Raw genomic sequence first — 21,638 nt, 5'->3', positions numbered from 1 at the left:
CTATAAATCTAAAATTTAAATAAAAGTATATTTCATATAAGCCACACTATCAGAATGAATTAAAATAATAGTAAAATATACAGCTACTTGTTACAAAATTATTAAATTCTGTCCTGTGTATGATTCCTTGTGCTTTAATACACAGCTGCTGAGTTCAATCAGATCTTGCATGAGGACTGCAACTGCTTATTTACCACTAGAAACACCATTCCCAAAAGAATGCCTAGCTGACGCTAACTAAGGCACAGATATCCATCTTGAAGAAGGTTTAATTCTATTTTAAAGACTAAAATTTTAGATATGAGATCATTTTGAATTCAAAATTTTCCTGCATTTTCAATAATTTTCACTTCAGATCACTAAGGCTATCAGAAAAAAAAAATAAAGCCAGCTTCAATGAACAAGATTAAGGAAGCACCAGCCAGGTCACTATATTTAATTTAGACATTAAAACTAGCAAGCAGATCACAAAGAATTAAAATATGAGACACTATTCCAGAGAGTAAGGATCTATTCATGATTTCTGCATTATGCTCTGAGTTCATGTTTCCTCAGTATCATCTCACTTAATCCTCACAAAGTAGAGGTGGCTGTACCAGGTAAAATGACATACCTACTCCCAAAATATATACTCACATAGTAATCTCATGAAATTATAGTATGCTTCCTTACAAAGTAAAGAAGAACTTTGAAAATGTGACCACATTAGGTATCTTTAGGTAGAGGATATGCATCGACTCTAATCACACAAACCTAAGTTAGAAACTCTTTCTTGACTTTAATGAGCTACAGAGAGATGCAAAATCGCATTCAAGAGCCTCCATTAGAGAATGCAACTCTTTTTGGCAAGCTGATTTACATACAATTGAAGCCATGAAAACTACTATAAAGTTTTCTGGTTTAAAGAACATGGATTTATTATCTCAAATCTTAGATGCCCAATCTCAAATATCCATTTCACCTGGCTAAAACCAAAATGTCAACTGGACTGCCTTCCTTCTGGAGGCTCGAAGAAAAATCAGTTTCCTTAGCTTTTCTAGATTCTAGATGTTGTTCACCTTCCTTAAGTTGTGACAGCTAGTCAGTAATGAAATCGTTCATTCTATCTCTGCTTCTATCATCATGTCACCTCCTTGTGTGACCACTCTGCCTCCTTCTGATAAACACTCTTGAGATTACAAGGGTATTTGTAATCCAAAAATTTTGGGTCCACTCAAGTAATTCAGAATGATGTGTACATTTTACAATCCATTGCTATGGTCACATTCACAAAGTTAATTTCACTATGTAAAGTGATAGTGTTGAGAATACAGACATTTTGGGGAGGCCATTATACTGTGCTGAGCTATTACAAAGCAGTGTGATACTATATCTGTGCTGTTAGTCAACAACTAATACATGGTACTTTGCCACAACAGCAATAAAAATATAATTGTACTGTTCTTAATATAAAGGATAAACGGAGTAAACATACAAGTTACTGACATTCAAGTTGGACTTGAGATGGATAGAAACGGGTAGAAAGTATATTCAAAGAGATAATTGCAGAAAACTATCCCAAACTTACTGAAATATACATCTACAGCTATTTTAACTAGGTTAAAAAATCAAAAACCACGAGTCAGCTGAATCCAAGCAAGTCTACCCAAAGCCATGTTATAGTAAAGCTTTCCAACACCAATGACAAGGTTCTCAAAGCTGCAAGAAAAAGGAAGGAAATAACAGAGAAAGGGGTCTCCATGTACCAAACTGAAGATTTTTATACAGAAACCTCACGTTCAAGAGGCAGTAGGAAAAGACTTCTACCTTGGTCAATATTGAAGAAAAAAAAATGTCAGCCAAGAACACTGCATCTGAGTAAGTTGCCATTTGCTAGCAAGGAGAGAATAAAGAAGTTATTTCCAGTAGGAAAATTATCAATATTAGAAATTTATTATAGGACATGTTTAAATGAAGTTTTACAAACTGAAAGAATGAGATGCTAACAAGTAAAACGAAATATCAGAAAGTTGAATACTTACAAGAATGTTCAAATATTATAAACAAAGTGTGTAGACAACGTATTTATTGTGAAGATTAAAGATAACTACTTTAATTAAATAACTTATCCCTAAAATATCAATAGATCTAGAAAGAAATCAAGGAGTAAATTTGAAAGCTTTCTTGAAATAAATGAAATTAAAACACAATTTACCAAACCTAGAGGTAAAAATAACAGAGGTATTGATTAGAAAATCTATCATAATTGATGTCTGCATAAATAAAAAGAAATACCTCTACTAATAGTATATTACTGCACCTCAAGGAACTAGAAAAATATAAAAAGCACAAAAATGTAAAAAGCAGCAATTATATATTGTGATACAAAGACCACAAAAATTAACTGAAGAGTTTGTTATTTAATAAGGTGAGCAATATTGATAAACCTTAGTTACACTAAGAAAAAAAGATAGGATTCAAACACTTAAACTCAGATGTGAAAACAGGAACATCACAAAATGCGAAAGAGCATTTGAAATTATTCAGAACAATTAGATGGCAACAAATCAGAAAACATACAGGAAATTTACAATATTAGTTTAAACCTTCCCAAGAAGGAATCATGATGAAATAAAATATCTAAAGAGAAAAAAAAATGAGTAGTGAGATTGAATCAGTAATAAAAATATCCCATTAAAGAAAAGCCCAGAAGCCTGACATGATGGCTCAGTGACTAAATCCTGAACTTTGCACATGCTGAGATTCTATGTGGGCTCTGGTTCTTGTCCTGGCTGCTCCACTTCCCATCCATCTCCATACTTGTGGCCTGGGAAAGCAGTAGAGGACGCCTAAAGCCTTGGGACCCTGCACCTGTGTGTGTGAAACCTGGAAGAAGCTGTTAGCTCCTGGCTTTGGATCAGGCTCAGCTCCAGCTGTTGCAGCCATTTAAGAAGTGCACCAGCATATGGAAGGAAGAAGGAAGGAAGGAAGGAAGGAAGGAAGGAAGGAAGGAAGGAAGGAAGGAAGGCAGGCAGGCAGGCAGGCAGGCAGGCCCAGAGCAAGATTTACTACCGAATTTTCCCAAACTTTGAAAAAGAAATCAACAATCATTCTTAAGTTATCTCAAAAGCTATAAGAGAAGGAAGTCCTTTCAAATATTTATATGACAGCATTACCTTGATCCCAGAAGCAGACAAGGTTATAACAACAGCAAAAGAGCTACAAGTCTTGATGACATAGATGCAAAGAAAAATCTCTGCAAAATACTAGCAAATAAAATCCAACAGCTCCCTGAAAAGACCACTCACCATAATCAGGTGCTCACCCCAGAGATGTACACACACACACACACACACATACACACACATACACACACAAGCAAGTGCTACTAACATCATGGTGAATAAGAAAACCATAAAGAGTTTGTCTTTAGGATCTGGAATAAGACAGGCTGTCCACTTTGAGCATCTTTATTCAATATGGAACTGAAAGTTCTAGCTAGAGCAATTAGATAAGACAAAGAATTAAATGGTATCCTAATTGGAAAGGACAAAATAAAAGGCAACTTTTCAGGTGTAATGTTCTATATGTATATAAAACTCTAAAGATTCTGCCAAAAGCAATTAGAATTAATAAACAAACTGAGCAAAGTTGCAGGATATGAAACTAGTGTATCAGAATCAGTAGTGTTATACACAGTGAATCGTCTGAAAAATTAACCAGGAAAGCAAACCCAATTCCAACTGCAACCAAAAGATTAAAAACTTGGAAATAAATATAATCAAAAAAGTAAATGATTTCTACAGTGAAAGTCAAAACTACCTGGTGAAAGAAACAGAAAAGGACTAAGAGGAACAGAAAGCCATACCATACTCATGGGTTGGAAGAATCAATGTCAATGAAATACACATACTCCCAAAATAATTTTAAGATTTAATTCAATCCCTGTCAAAATCCCAATGACATTTTTCACAGAACAACAACAGAAAATACTGCTATAATTTGAAAAAAAAAAAACTCAAAATGGCCTAAGGAAGCCCAAGTACTGTTGAGCAAAAAGAAGAAAGCAAGAATTAATACATTTCCTGACTATAAAATACATTGAAAGAGCAATCCCAACCCAAATAGCACTATATGGGCCCCACATCATATGATGTGACTCCTAGGTCAGTGGCTAATTCATAGATTGTATCAGTCAACAAACAGCTGTGTTGACTGAGGCTTACTGGCAAAAAATATAAACACATACTCAGAACATAGTTCGATCTATACTGGAGCTTCTCTGAGCCCCAGTGAACGTTATAGCTTGTAGTCACCAGGGAATGTGGCACAGCAGTGTTGCCAGATGAAGGAAATTATCAAATGCAATAACCTCTCTTATACTTTTAAAAGGATGCCCCAGGAGTGCCCAGATCACTCTCTAAACAGTCTAATGGACCAGTGAGTCTCTTGTTGGTTCAAATTGCAACAATGGAAATGCCATATTTGGTTAACTCTTGGTGAGTTAGTTTACATTGTGTTTGTGCATATGCATGGGCACACAGCCATCCTCTCACACACACACACACACACACACACACATTGTTGATGCTGGTTTGCTTCATATGATAAAGTGCTATGACTTGACTTCTATTAATTCAAAATGCTATCACTTTCATCACTATTAAATGGCCAGTTCTGTAACATTATCTCCTGTCATTGGTCATAATCAAAAGAAAACGACTATGTTGAGATTCACGGTGGGTTTGTTCCTTTTTTATCAGGATACCTTTGATACCGTTGAAAATTGAGTATCTTCTATGTTTACACAGTGAAAATTGATTGTTTCTTCATGTGCTTATAGTGCTAGATATCTCTCTAGCATATTCTCTAAGTCTTATGTTTTCGTCTTTTATTGTGTGATGCAGCAATTCTGGCAATTCTACTTCATTAGTATGAGCCATTGCCTTCCCCAAGCTTTTAAGAAGTAACTTCTTTATTGCAATTTAGAAGCATTTTCTGGACTCATTAACAGAGTGTTAAATCTTTTACTAAATGGGAAAAAAGACTCCTGTATTATTGAGCTATCTTATATAAATTTTATGTTCTGTTTCCCTCGATGTAGTTATCTCAGAAACTAATCCCATCTTCGTTCTCCAGATTCATGTTGAAATGTGTTGAAAAAATATTTTATTTCATGCTAAAGGTTTAGAATTATCCCTTTGGGACCATTTTGGTAGTTACTAACAGACTATACTGACAGGAGTATGTGTTGTATATATGGTATTTCATAGGAACAAGGCACTAGCCTTTAACAAGAAAAAGTGGGTCCTTCTGCAAGTTGTGAGTTCAGGGAGCTAAACTTGCACTCAATGGCCCCATTCCAAATCTCAAAACACTACACCTTTCCATTAAGAGTCTTGACCTTGATATGTTAGATTCTCAAGGACAGAGGTAAGTATTCCCTTCTGGCTTTAAAATTAAGTCTAAGTCCTGATTCTTTGTTCTGTGGTGTATTTACAGATGAATCTATGAACTATTCTTTTCTCAACTTGAGCAATAAACCTGGAGTTGGTTATTACCTACAACAACTGTACCTTTCAATTTTGGACTACTGAAATTTCTTCTCCAGTCTACTTCCTTCTCTCATATCTGAATCTATTGATCCTGCTTCATAACTTCAGCATAATCTAATGTTAGGTCTGTTACACCTTCCTGGTTTCATGACCATCTCTATATAATTTAAACTGACTTTAACTTTTCTCTTACCTGATCTAATCATTTTTATGGCTCTCTCAACCCGTACCTTCACAAATTTCTCAATCCTCAACTCTAAAAATCAAGATTTTTTTTTTCGTTCTTTATACAGGAATATTGTAATGGTAGAGACTCACTCCAGCAAAACTTGTAATTTTAACTTTCAAGAGTCCTCTGTGTGTTACACTCATTATTTTACTCATTTACTCATGAGTATCTCATAGTTGTCTCTGTTTTAAACCAATTCTAATACTATCAAACTGTTGTTCTTAATGCTTTCAGCATCCATTATAAAAACAAAACAAAAAAACTTGAGTTTACCCACAGTTTTCACCTTTATCTTGTCTCCTACATATGAAAATTATTAATACCATCTCTTGGTGTGATTGCATCTGTAGCTATGAATTTTATTTAGCCGTTTCAAACAACAAAAAAAGGTAACAATTTTATCTATTGAACATTTACCATGCACAGTCACTAGGCTTAGCACCTGAAATAATTTTCATCTTTAGTCTTCACAAAATTGCAGTTAGTCACCAGTCTGAGGTTTGAACAACTTTACAAAGCTACTAAGGATAAACCCAAGTTTCCAAGTCCAGTGGTATGGTAACAACTCACACAAAATTAGCATTGATTAATATTGCCTTCTTCCTAGTTTATCCCCTATCTAGTCATAACTGCTGTTCCCCCATTTTAATCTCTAAACATATTCAGTGATTTTAACCTAAAACTATCTTTCTATACTTTTGGTTTGTTTTCTAAATATCACTCTAGCTTTTACCACATCTGTTTCATCAAGCTCCTAAGAAAAAGGTTGAAAAAAAAAAGGGTATTACAGTACATCCTTTTGGCTGACACTTTGTCATGTCCATGCCGTCCAGCAGGCTCTTGCACTGCACCTTATTCTTTCATCACGGTAATAAATTATGACCAGTCATGTCCTTGAAAACAAGTGACCTCCTGACGACCTTACATTGTTCAATATCTGTGAAGGTCGTGGTTCTCCATAAGTCTAGAATCTCTCTTTCTTTTGACACACAGTATCATTCTATTTGGCTTTTCTCTTCTTCTAACTTCTACTATATGTCAGTCTTATGTATTGTTCTATGTTTTTACTAAGATACTGCTCCTTTGTTGTTCTCACGCCCCCCCCCCCGTATGCACCCAAATACAAACACTTAAGTAGCTCATCACTGTCTTGAAAGTTTGTTAATAAGATCGCTGCAAAAGTATGCATAAAATTTCAAGCACATTTATAGAACCTGAAGTGATCAGACATAAATTAAAACACAAAGTATGCTGGTGTATTAGTGTTTGAAAAAGCACAGGACGGAAGATTCTTTTGTTAAGGTAATTCATTAAAGGTAGATTTTTCAAAGGAGGTAGATTTTGAAGCTGAGGAAAATGGATTTTCTCTCTCATCTATTTAACTTGGGAAAAATGATGCTCCATTTCCTCCTGATCTCAAAGACAGCCAAGGAAGACATTTCAACAAGATTGCTTAGCAATCAATCTTGGATGTTTAATAACCGTTGAGCTATTTTAATTTAGTTATCCATGAAATCATGAAAAGAATGTCTGGTTTAAGTTCAAATTCATAATCTTTACTTCTCTTCATACCTAACCTGTTTCATGACCAACTAAATAACATTTGCTCAGCTTTCATTACATTTCATATTGAATATATTTTAAGACAACTGAATATTTTCATAAATCACTTATCAATGTGCCCATATCCATTCTATGTTTTATGTGTTTGTCTGCCTTCTCAGAACTCGCAGTATCATACAAATCCAAAGTTTTATGTAGAATTGGTTCAAATTCAAATCTTAACAAAAACTTTATTTGTAACTCTGCTTTCGTGGTATTACTTGAACTGCATCTTTATTTTCTCAAAAATATCATAGTTACAATTATATGTTCACAACAATTAGAGCATTATATAATTTATCAAGAAATTTGTGTGTAAGCAAATGATACAAAAATAATACTAAGTAAATGTTGATTCTTTTCTTTTTCACAAGTTGCTAATTTTTTTCCATTTTATTCCACAATCATATAGTAAGTGACATAATGTATTGATTTTTTAAAAGAGAATTTTAACTGAGATTGCTTCCAATTTGTTAAGATTACAAATACGCAGCAATGCACCTTGGACCTCTTTACATTCTCAGAAAATATAAATATATGCATTTTTTTCTATTGAAGTCATTGTGTGTTATCACTGTGAAAGTTGTGATAGAAATAATTACAAAGATATTGCCGATCTAGCACTATGATGACTTTATACACTTTTCTGCTGCTTATTTTTTCTTTTGAATCTATTTAAATAAATAGTACAAGGCTCTTTTTACTATAGAGAAGACCATGGAAATTAGAAACTTAAGTAGGTAAAGTTTTAAGGAAAAGCATGCATATGTAAATTCAGCAGACATTAAAATTTGGACAAAATGTAAACATTGTGAGAATATGTATAAAACATGAAGACACATTTGCAAATAAAATAGTTAAGTTACTCAGATAAATCTACAATACAGGAAGAATAAGATGTTGCTATGGAAAGGGCCTAAAATTAGTAGCCACTGAGGACTTCCAACATAGTGTTTCTCAGAACAAAAAGAAATTATTTTGTCAACTGAAAATGGCCATATAAAATATACTGCAGAAACAGAGATGTTTGCTTTTGTAGAAAAAGAAATGAATTTGAAGATCAATACTGCTTGAAGAGGAAACATGTAGCTTACAAAATGAAGTCCATTTGGGATTCATTCCAAAGGTGAGGGAAACAGCAATTGTTAAGAAAAATCTATATTAGCTATAGTTCATGTCTTCCTGTAAATTAGGGTGGGACCTACAAGCTATAGAAAGATGAATGTAGTCCTATATGGAAAAGGACCTTTAAACATTATAGGGGGAGTCTTGTTTCTTTTATTTTCAGAGAACAGCAGTCTTTTAGCTTGTGCTGGATTTTTTTTTCCCTCTGACCCATTTTATCTTACAGTTTTCAGTTCTCAGCTCTAAATGGTATGTCTCCCTCAGCAATTTCTAAATTTTTAAAGCTAAGATTGCTTTGCATTTAAGATGCTTTGGCAAGGGATGTAATGAGAATTTTAAATCTGAATAAAATCTCTTGAAGTTCTAAATGAGGTCATCAAAGAGAACATTCACCAGATGGAACCAGTGATTGATCTAAAGCCTGGAGTCTTGCTTTTAATCTGTTGTTTTCCAGCAAAGAGAAGTTTTATAGAATCTTCCCTCTTCTTAAAGAATTAAACTAAAATGGTTAGTTAAAACACAAGCCCTATATTTCATGTATATTTACAGAACAGAAAGCAGTACCTGCTTAGCTAGATCCCCCAGAAGAAGAAGGTGCTATAAAGAGAACACAGATACCCTTCAATTGAAATTTACTTTAGTTCATTTTCTGTTGTTAAAATAAAGTGTCTGAGAGGCTATTTATGAACAGCAAAGGCTTATATAGCTGGCTGGAAAGTGAGCCCAGCACTGGTCTTCCTGCTGCATTGCAACGTGGCAGAGGGCATGGCACAGTAAGGCAGTGTGTAGAGAGGATCCGAGAATGGACAAGTGGGCTGAGACACCACAGCTAGATATTAGGGTTTTTAATAAATCACGAATGTTAATTGTATTAAGCTACTACAATGTTGAATTTGCATATCATTATTTTTAGCCTAATTTTTCCACACTGCACTTCTTTCAGGATATTGAACACAGTCAATTCAATAAGGAGAAAATCCCATAAGGAGAAAAAATTTTGAGATAATCCTACAAGTCCAATTTCTGTGTGACATGGGTTTCAATTTTTAAATGTTACCAGAGAAAACACTGACTGATCCCCATTATTAATGTCTAAATGAATGCTTCTTTGTACAAACTTGGCTAGGCTATAGAACCAAGCTGTTTGGCCAAACTCATCTAGATGTTGCCATGGACTTTCTTTTAAAATGAGATTAGTATATAAATCAGTAGACTTTGAACGTAGCAGATTGTGTTGCATCGTGTGAGAAGGCTTCATCCAACCTGCTGAAGGCTTTAGGCAAATGATTAGCTTAGTTAAAAAAAGGGTGGAGAATTCTGTCTCACAAGCTCCTTTTTAATTAGCACTTTCTTGGGTCTCTGGCCTGCTGGCCACATCTGCAAATGTTGGACTTGCCAACCTCTACGACAACATGAAGCAATGCTTACTCCTTAAAATAAATGCGTACATTTGTGTTTGTATGAGCACGCATATCACTGGTTTTGTTTCTCTGAAAAAATTTGACTATAATAAAATACATTTTAAGAAAGAAAAAAATTATAGCTGGTTAGCAAGTGTCAAAAAAACCCATCAACCTCGGTTCTCTTTGGATACTTGTAATGGAAATATGCTTACGTACTCTACATGAGTCTTGCTACTCTGTTTTGTTTTTGCTTTTGTTTTTTTATAACGGGGAACTGAGATATATCTCATCAAAATAACAATGAATGAAAGTTTTCAAAAGGACTTCAGGAAGAAAATTCAAATGGAAAAGCAAATGCACATGAACAGAGAGCAATTAATTTCTTTGAAAATTATTTCTTGAGCCTCGCCTATTTGGGGCTTGATCAGGCAGCACAGATATAACTGAGGGACACATGAATTCTGCCTACCTCATTCTCATGCTCTTCTTAGTATGTGACTTTTTTTTTAAAGATTTATTCATTTTATTACAGCCAGATATACACAGAGGAGGAGCGACAGAGAGGAAGATCTTCCCTCCAATGTTTCACTCCCCAAGTGAGCCGCAACGGGCCGATGCACGCCAATCCGAAGCCGGGAACCTGGAACCTCTTCCGGGTCTCCCACGCGGGTGCAGTGTCCCAATGCATTGGGCCGTCCTCAACCGCTTTCCCAGGCCACAAGCAGGGAGCTGGATGGGAAGTGGAGCTGCCGGGACTAGAACCGGCACCCATATAGGATCCCAGGGCTTTCAAGGCGAGGACTTTTAGCTGCTAGGCCACGCCGCAGGGCCCAGTATGTGACTTTGATACCCCTCCTTTTGAAAGATATCACAAGTTTTATAATGTGATTTTTCAAGACAATATTGTAAGGGTGCCACGTTGTTCATCTTCCTCCACTCGCCCTGGGAGAAGACAAACCTAACAGTAAAACAAGCCCAGAGAGATGACATAAGCTGCACTTCAAGTCATTGGCTTGTCTGCTTCCAATCTAGCTTCCTGTTAACATGTCTGAGAAGGCAGCAGAGGATGACTAGAAAGGCCCCTGGCTTTGTCCATGCCCAGCATCAACCACTGTGGTTGTTCGGGCAGTGAAAGAGCAGATTATAAGATCTTTTAGTCCCTCCCCTCTTTCTGTCATGATGCCTTTAAAATGTATAAGATATGTGTGTATGAGAGGGAGAGAAACAGAGAGAGATACAAGCATTAACCAAAATGGATAGACCAGGATGATGGAAGCTTAGATGGATTCAAGTTGGAGAAAAGAGACAGATGACAAACTGAGCCTCCCACCTCCATAACTTTATTGTGACTGCATCTCAACTCTAGCCTTTAAGATTGTAACTTTTATTGAAATCATAAAGGTTGATCCTCAGACCATTAAGAATCAGTCTTCAGAATTTTGAGCAAATACATTTCTATAATTTAAATCACTCCACAGGATACTGTGTTGTGAAAGCCGGAGTTAAAAAGGGTTTTTCATGCTTTTTTTCCAGGATGTAATTGCATAAAATATGCATATAATTGTTGCATGCTGCAGCTAGATATGGTTTGTCCCTCAAAAGGTTCATTTGCAGAAACCTTGGTCTCAAGTGCAATAAAGATGGTGGAACTTTAAGAAGTAGAAATTAGTGGAAGATAAATCATGAGGGCAACAGCCTTGGAAGGGACAAATGCTCATCTCATGGCATGGGTCAGGTCTTGTGGGACACACAGTTGACTCTTATTAAGGGAAACTACCTCACATCTGGCCACTTCTATACGTGCAGCTTATTATTCTCATACGTGGTACCATCTACCATAATATGTCACAGTATGAGATCTCTGAGTTGTGGTAATCTGAACTTGAACTCTTCATTCTGCAAAATTTAGCCAAAATAAACCTTGTTTCATTGTAAAGCATGCTTTCTTGTGTGTATTTTGCATTGGTCATGACAATTCACAGTCTGTAAGAAGCCCCAATGCAAACAGTATACTCATGGAACTATCTTCAGCACTTCGGTTATGGGCAGTATCTTGCCAAAGCCAGTGAGACAGGCAGGGGGAAAGGAATAGCCATATTGGCTGCCAGCATTACAGGCAGTTTCTTAATGCACTATGCCACCATAGACCTACACCTCAAATATTTTTATCTCTTTTTTATTGCAAAGTCAGATATACAGAGAGAAGGAGAAACAGAGAGGAACATCTTATGTCTGATGATTCACTCCCCAAGTGACCACAAAGGCCAGAGCTGAGTCTATCAGAAGCCAGGAACCAGGAACTTCTTCCAGGTCTCCCACATGAATGCAGGATCCCAAGGCTTTGAGTCATTCTTGACTGCATTCCCAAGCCACAAGTAGGGATCTATATGGGAAGTGGGAATGTCAGGATTAGAACTGACACCCATGGGATCCCGGCGCATTCAAGATGAGGACACTAAACCGCCTCACTGGGCCCTACACTTCAGTTCCTAAATGGTATAGCCCATTTTGTTTTGGACTTCTTTAAATGTGAAGAGACTAAATAAACGCAACTCACTGAAGCCATTTGCAGATGCATTTAAAACTTTGTTTGCATACCAACTCCATGCAAAATCATAATTAGATTGTTAATTGTAGACCTGTGGATTCAAAGGGAATGTAAAGAGGAAAATTAAGATAGGTAAATAGAAACAGAAATTCAAGTCTAAGACTTCACAGTACAGCAGTTTGTTTGTGCTTGTAAACACTCATTTGTAAGAAATGCGTTCTTTAGTGAATTCATTCTAGACCAAATTTTCATCTGGTCTGGCAATGCAATGTCAGGTGGAAAGATAAGCCAGGCCAAATTTTTATGCCCACATATCTAGGGCAGGTTTGGATTTGTGAGATTGTCTATCGCGTTTCTTGAGGGATTTCAAGAAAAAGGGGAGCCCAAACTGAACTGGAATTTCACCTTTCTTCAATCTGAATAGTAGTCTATAGTGGTTTGCTATTTAATCTTATGTGCGTCTTGGGCAATCATTCCCCACAGTTTCCCTAAGACAGACTTACACTGTTTATTGAGATGAGACCAAGCTTTCTAAATTACTTTTTATTGACACATTTCCTTCTGAATCTCTGCAGTAGTTGGACCTAATGGAATGTAGATTATGTACAGGTGATAGATACTCATTTCTGATTGTGAATAAGGAGCCATACTTATTTCTAAATACAACTCAATTTCTAATCGGTGATAATAGTCCTTCGCTGAAGAATAAACAGTTGTATTGCTGTGTCCCAACAACAAGCCACATAACAATTCTATGGTACAGACAACCCCTGAGAGAAAATAGGATTGAATCAAGGATGATGAGCTGTGAAGACATTATTTTCTAGCTGAAGGCAACATTCCTGTGATTTTGCTTAAGATAGGTGACATCCATCTTTTTATGTCCTCCATGACTGCTTGCAGACTTGGGAGGGCAAAAAACATTCTGCCACAACTCATCTTCAAAACCAACATCAAATGCAACAAGACATCACAAGCCATAAATCTTTATTAATATGTCTGTAAGAGTATAATAGTGTTGTATTATCTCAAGAGGTAAAGAATTTTTTTCACAATTATAATAGATATCAATGGAATTTAAATTACTTCATAAAGTACACACTGAAATGAACATTTCATTCAGTAAGGCTTATAAATTCCTATGTAGGGCTCGGCGGCATGGCCTGGTGGCTAAGGTCCTTGCCTTGATCCCATATGGCTGCTGGTTCTAATCCCGGCAGCTCCACTTCCTCTCTATCTCTCCTCCTCTCAGTATATCTGACTTTGTAATAAAATAAAATAAATCTTTAAAAAAAAATAAATTCCTATGTAGCACTTGGGATTTTCCAATAGTTACAGAATGCACCATGAAGTATCCAACTGATAGAACGGTGATCAAGTCAAGGTCCAGTCTCCAAAGAAAACAAGACACTTTGTGTACAACCTACTCTCTGCAGCTCCTGGTTTGCAGAGTCCAGCACAGCAGTGTGTCAACTGGGCCTGACAGAGGAAAGGCAATGTACGGAATAAGGAAACAAACGGAGACTAAGGTTTTCAGTGTGGGGAAACCAGCAGGCATTCTGTCCTCATGTTTAGAGACCCTGAAGTTAGGCTTTTCCAAGGTTTTTTTTTTTTTTTAACAGTAATATGATGATCAGTCATCAAAAATGTGTACTTTTGTGGGAAATATGATCTTGTGATGAGGAAGTTCAAACACAGGGATACGAAATTAAGCATTTCAGTGTTTACAAAGACATTTTGTGGTGTGGCCTAGCTGTTAAAGTCCTCGCCTTGAACGCCCCGGAATCCCATATGGGCGCTGGTTCTAATCCCGGCAGCTCCACTTCCCATCCAGCTCCCTGCTTGTGGCCTGGGAAAGCAGGAGAGGATGGCCCAAAGCCTTGGGATCCTGCACCCACGTGGGAGACCCGGAAGAGGTTCCAGGTTCCCGGCTTCGGATCGGCACAGCACCTGCCGTTGCAGTCACTTGGGGAGTGAAACATCAGAGGGAAGATCTTCCTCTCTGTCTCTCCTCTCTGTATATCTGACTTTGTAATAAAAAAATCAATAAATCTTTTTTTAAAAAAAGACATTTTGAACAGAGGTATAACTGATTAATAGGGTAAGAATCATAATATTGGGAAATCCTGAGGGAGACATATTATTGTCAGCTAATATTGAATTGGGACCGATTAGATGTTTATTGGAACCCATAGCACTTCCTTACCTGCTTCAGCACATGAGTCAACTGAACCTTGGCATTGTTAACATGACAGACTTTTCTTGCTACATTTGCAGCTCAACCAGATACACTTCAGAATAATAGAGCAGGTACAGCACTCTCCAAGGGCTAGGATTTCTTTTAGGCTATGGGTAGTCACCAACACAGGTTAATAATTATTTTTGTTTGTGAGATTTTCGAAAATAGATTTTAACAAACTTTCATTAGATATTAAATCTAGTTGCATGTTAGCAACCAGAAGGAAATAGTTTATGGACTCTTATGACCATATATGAGATTAGCCTATTTCTATAGCACCAATATCCTGATTTGGAAGTGTTTTCTTCACGATTTGTGACTCCAGTCACCACTGTTAGGACTCTGTTTTACATTCAGCCTTCAGGCATTCTTTCTTTACAGCTTGTATGACAATGCTGTTCACTCACACCATACCCTCACCTCTCACCCCTTGCTTCTTGACAACCAGTGAATAATGAGTGTCTTAACTGGTTGACTGCTTTGTGAAGAGAAATGAGTAATTTACTTGATAATCATGGTCATCTATCAGACTATACATTTTCCCCTAATAAGTGATTTTACTATGCTTTACTAAACTTATGCTGAATTTCTCATAAGTTGGAAGAGTATATGCGGGAGACCAGCTCCAGCTGACTCGAAGTTTGCAAAGGATACATGGATGGGTGAGATGATAAGAAGAGACGAGACGTGGACCACCATGGTCTGATCCTCCTACTGGACAACTCAGAAAAGTTATCTTCTTTATTTAACACAAATCATCACAATCTTTTGCACAACATCCAACTGTTTTTACTTCATTATAATAGAATGATTACAAAATCAATCCTAAAAAGCATTATTATTTTACTTCAGAGAAAATATTTTCAGCAAGCTATTACTCATTCAAACCTGCAGTGACCTGGCTGAAGCCAGGAACTCCATGGTTGGCAGCACATGCGATTACATAGTGACAAGTGGTTTACTTATATCCAAAATCAATTTTCACTAAACACAAACTAGTGTTGCTTAAAATATCAAGAGCACAGAGTTAAAAGATCATAAATGAAAGGAATTTATAAAAGCATATATCATAGATTCTTTATTAAATCTTGTTATCGATCATGCATTAATTACCATCACCTTCACCTAGTGCTGATTCAATTGTTTTTTGTTCTTTTGTTAAAGGGCAGTGAAAGGGATCAGGGCAACTCAGCCAATCTACAAACAGAAAGCCTTTATGAGAAACTTCCTCTTATCTTTATAAACGGTTTTCTTTCCCTAAATATGAGTGCCAATATAAGATGGAAATTTCAAGCCTTTGGGGCAGGTTCACATTTGTCTCCCTTTAGAAGAAGTCCCATATACTTTCTGCTTTCCATGGTGAGAAACAAAAATGCATCATTTCATATGTTGTAACAGTTTGAGGCACATGGTAAACAAACTCTTTGAACATCCATGATTGCCATCTGTTCCAAGATATTATCAAGCCATTTCTTAAGGAAAACATTACTTATATTAGGGCAAGCTTCAGGACAAAGGTGGGCACATAACAGGATGTTTGGGGACATTGTGGGCTCATTTTTACTATTGTATGCTTTTACTGTGTGTCATTGCCTTACTTTGCTAGATATTTTTATCATAACATGATTGATCAGTTTGAGGTGTTATACCAGTTACAGTAATCATTTCACGTTTGCAGAAAAACTACACCACCACCCTCAGGAGAATTCCATGAAATATCAGAGTGGTGATTGAGTGTCCACACAACAGAGTGAGGCAGCAATGAGGTGACCAGAGACATTCTGTCAGGCCTTTCTACGCAGGCAGAAACTCATCGTAGCCTTGCTAACCGAAGAGCAGTGTTCATAACACACCCATTCCATCTGACCCAACTGCATGGCTTCCCGCAAGTGTATATCAGCTTCTGTTTATAATTATTAAGAATTCAAATGCAAGGCTTATTATTTGTCATCATTGCTGTTGTGAGCAAAGTATTATAGTAAGCCTAGATAAATGTTTTTCTATTCTTAACCCCTTTCAAATCTAAGGTTTTTCTTTCTTAATTCTTTTTAAAGTCTTACTACATTATTTAGCATAACTAAAAATTCTGATAAATATTTGACATTTTGGAAAACTACAATGTGCTTATACACAGGATACAGTAAAGCAGATGGATTAAAATGCTAAATAATTTTATTTTTTATAATAAAAAGGCAAATACTCAGAAGTGCTCAGGTAAAACTATCAGCAGTTTTGACTAAAATAATTGATTTTGCCTTTTATTTTCTAATATGTCTGAGAATAACTGCAACAGGCTTTTTCTCACACGTACTTCCCATTTTGAGTAGAAATTAATCTTTTATTGCTATTACTATTAGTGGGTGGAATATCAGGTAAAAGGAATCTATTCATTCTGACTAGAAAACTAAATGAACCCTATACACCATTCTCAGAACTGCATTAAATTTCTTTCTTTTGTTTTAATTAGAATTTTAACTTCTTGAAATATGTATGACACATCTATAGTAAATACATACAAAAGTTTCCTGGTTTGTTTGCTTCTTTTGCATCTGCTTGCTATGAAAGTTAGTGTGTGTGATCTGTATCTCTCAGTGGAGAGTGACTCAGAGACTCATCAAGTTTTCACAGGCCTGAACAGCTGGTTGAGGCCACCAATGTTTTCACCTTCATTCGAACTGAAATTTTGACTACATGAAATGCCGTTCAACCACTTTGGATTACTTAGCTTTGTCCAATCCTCACCTTGAAAAGCAACTAAAACAATAAACAAAATTCTAGATGCTGAGTAGTTTTCTTCTTCTGAACAAAAGAGGTGAATGAAAGTAGTTTCTTCTTCAGAATGGATTGTCATGGCCTTTCTGATCCTTAGTTGATGACACATCTGCCAGCTATCTCTCTAACATTGCAAAGCCCCATTTCCTCATCATTTACTCCTTTCTAAAGACCACTTGCAACCTGGAGAAAGCAAGTGCTCAGACGACTTGCAAAGAAGGCTCTCGTGCAGCTGATTCAGTACTTGCTATGAATCCAGGGAATGGTAGTCAGGGCCAGGATGGAAACTTTCAAAATCCAGAGGCAACACTGAATAGAATTGCTTTCCTTATTATTCATGGATTTTCGCCTTCATTTTCCACATGAATTTCAAGTGTGTTTCAAGGGGAGACATACTGGGGTATGACTGTATTGCATTTATCCACTAGAGTAAAATTCAACTTTGTATAAAATCAAATGTTTATTACAAAGACTTCAAAATCACAATTGCAATCTATACAGTATTAAGAAAACAATTCAAATAAAACCCACAATTTCAAAATAGGTACCTTCGTTGAAAGTACAGTAACACTCACAAATGTTTAAGAGTCAAATGCATAAACCCAGCTGATTGAAAAGATTCTGACTTGTTCATATTGACATAAAAAAATTGAAATGACTAAAGTACAGTATGCTGGAATAAGCATTGAACAACTGCTACCAGTATTTGCAGTCTTCACAGATTACTTAGAAAACAAGAATCCAGCCACCTTTGACAGTCTCCTGTCCTTTGCCTCCCAGTTTTGAGAATGTGTGGAACTATGTATCAGAATATGGAACTGTGTATCACCATTTTCCCACAGATGAAGCTCCAACTCTTCTTGAATTCACAGGCAAGTGCAGACGGGTAATATCCCAGTTTAAGTCTCAATAAAGGATACCAGGACCCTTCTGTGAAATCCGGCTGCCTCTGCACCCACACTTCGTTGGCGCCCACGGCTGTGTGACTGGCATTCCAGTTATCAGTTTGTCAATCAACCAGGTGGGAACCTCACACGAGTTCTGCCAGGGAATACTCCCACTGTTGCTGCAGCTGTTTACATTTTTATGTGAGCTGCCTGCTGCCCTCCTGCTCCCTTGCTGCTAAAACTGAGTGTTTTTGTATTTTTCTTCTGTTTTGTTTTGTAGAAAAATGAAACAGACATTCCCAGAACATCAGTAGTTTAACATGTTTAAGGCTTTAGGGACAAATTATACGTTTTTTCTTACCGGATGATGATATTCTTACTTATGATCCTTACTGTTCAGTTACCATCAATTAAGGAATTTCTGTCTGACAAGTCCAGTAGTCCACGTGTTTGCTTAGGAGAAGGGTAAAATTTTTATTGTTTTTTGATACAATTTGTTAGGCGGTAGGCTCTCCCCTCCCCATTCCCACAATGCTCCCCCTCTCTTCTGTGCTCCTCTCTAGAATCATAATGTGTGTTCATCGTGAATTTTCCCAAGTATATCATGCTTCTACTGGAGTATCTCCCAGCCATGTAGGAGAATAACTTTTCATTGTAGGTTAATTCTTGTATCCTGGGGCACTAATATAGGTATAATGAGTATTAGGCCTTTGTTGTTTATGGGCCATATCAACAACACCTTGCAAGTGCTGGGATCCCATGCAGGAGCCAATTTATGCCCCGATTGCTCACTTCCCATCCAGCTCCCTGCTTGTGGCCTGGAAAAACAGTTGAAGATAACCCACAGCCTTGGAACCCAGACCCAGCATGGGAGACCCGGAAGAAACTCCTGGCTCCTGGCTTCAAATGAGCTCAGCTTCAGCCCTTGCAACCACTTGGGGAGTGAATCAGCACAGTTCTTTTGTCTCTGTCTCTCCTTATCTCTGGAAAATTACCTTTCCAATAAAAATGAATAACTCTTAAACATAGAAGAAATAAAATCCCTAGGCTTGAAGTTTCCTTTCAGATTTGGTATTTTTACATCAGTTGTGTCTAATGTCATAAATCTAGAATAGCCTGGATTTAAGCTATTGAACTATACTACAGTCCATATCTCTTCTCCTATGCTTTCCCTTTGTAGTAAGCCATTTAAATATGTGTGCTGATCCTTTTATATCAACATTAGCAAAGAACTCATGATTTTCAGAATATTTTTAGAATGATCTTCTTTTGTATATCATATACAGGATTATAAAATATTTATTCTCTTCTTAATCCTATTCAAATTTTATGTATTTCTACTTTTATAAAAATACTACATGTGCAAACAAGGAATACCTAACAAAGCTTCTTCTGAGTTTAATCTGTTTCTACATTATCTTTAGATGCTTTGTTAAATATTAAGTAGTTCTCATGAGTTTAATACTTGCAATAGCTCAATATGATATTAGCTGACACACATAGTATTTGTGCAGATATTTTACAAAATAAATACAGAGAAATGCAGCAATATGGTTGCTGGTGGAGTTCCAGCTGCTGGTGGAGTTCAGATCGCCATTAGCTGAAAGTCGCTGGAGTATCACTCACTTCAACACCACACCATTGTTTTCGCTGCTTTCCTATGTCTGACAGTCTCCAGGTACCCCTCTGCTGTTGTTCTGTCCTCTCCTGTTTCCTGGAATGAGTCCTCTCTGCTTCATCCTGATTATGTATTTCTCTGTCCATTTAAACATGTCCTTGCCCTATTCCGTCATCTTGATTCTCCCCTTAAGATTCTAAAATTCCCTTTTTCAGTTAGCACTTATATTGTCTTGGCCTATTCTGATTAGTCTGAGAACTCTAGCTCATTGTTCATCTGCTGAAATATTTCCATAGTTTGCATGAATAATTGCTGGTCTTTCTCAGGTGTAGCATTCCTTAGTAGAAGCTCTAGGAGGTCTCCATTCCTGAGCTTTCAACAATGTTTGAATATTTAAACATATTTACATATTTGACTCCAAAATTGATTTCAGATGAAATATTTTTATTTCTGTAGAATTTTAGAATAGGCATGGTAATTTATATTATTAAATGTTAACACATTAGATCTTTAAAATTATAGGTTCTCTAGTTTGCTTTAAAATGTTAGGTTCTCAGGCCTGGCATGGGTAACCTAGCAACTAATGTCCTTGCCTTGCACAAGCCGGGATCCCATATGAGCGCTGGTTCTAATCCCAGTGGCCCCGTTTTCCATCCAGCTCCCTGCTTGTTGCCTGGGAAGGTGGTTGGGGAAGGCCCAAGGCCTTGGGACCATGCACCTGTGTGGCAGACCCTGGAAAGAAGCTCTGGGCTCCTGGCTTCGGACTGACTCAGTTGCGGCCGTTGCAGCCATTTGGGTAATTAATCAATGGACAGAAGATCTTCCTCTCTATCTCTCCTCTGTACATATCTAACTTTCCAATAAAAATAAATAAAACCTTTTAAAAAAGTATTAGATTCTCTGGTAAGTATTTATTTCTCTTTGAGTTCTAACCTAGTAAATGCAGAAATCATTTTTTTTAATTTTTTAATTATTTTTTTAATTCATTAATTACATTGTATTATGTGACAGTTTCATAGATACTTGGGTTCTCCCCACCCCTCCCCAAACCCTCCCACCATGGTTGATTCCTCCACCTTGTTGCAAAACCACAGTTCAAGTTCAGTTGAGATTCCCCCATTGCAAGCAGATACCAAACATAGAGTCCAGCATCTTATTGTCCAGTCAAGTTCAACGGCTTCTTAGGTATACCCTCTCTAGTCTGAAGACAGAACCAGCAGAGTATCATCCCAATCAATTAAAAGCTCCAACATACCATCAGCAAAAATTTACATCATTATGGAATTAATTGACATAGTAATGAGTAACCAATATGTTAAAAGTAAATGCTAAGGGAAATGAGCCAATCCCAAAAGGTTAAATATCACATGTTTGCCTTAATTTAAGATGATATGATGTTATGTATAACATGTTATGTTATGTGTGTTATATGTTGTGTATAAACTAAAATTGAAATGTCAATGAGGTGGTCACAGAAGGTGGTTAAGAAATCACTTTTTAAATGTTGTAAGTTTGTAACTATTCTGTAAAAGGACTGGAACATCTTGTCATTCTTTGCAATAAACAAATAATGAATGGGTTATGGCTCTTCTCTCAAAGTCAACCATTTAGGAACCATAATAAAAAAGAGACCCAGAAATAGAGGAGTAAATGGAAAATGGTTTTCCCACAGGAAATAGGT

This window comes from Ochotona princeps, chromosome 1 (genome assembly GCF_030435755.1).
Source record: "Ochotona princeps isolate mOchPri1 chromosome 1, mOchPri1.hap1, whole genome shotgun sequence".
NCBI classification, from domain to species: Eukaryota; Metazoa; Chordata; class Mammalia; order Lagomorpha; family Ochotonidae; genus Ochotona; species Ochotona princeps.
This window is presented reverse-complemented; position numbering follows the sequence as displayed.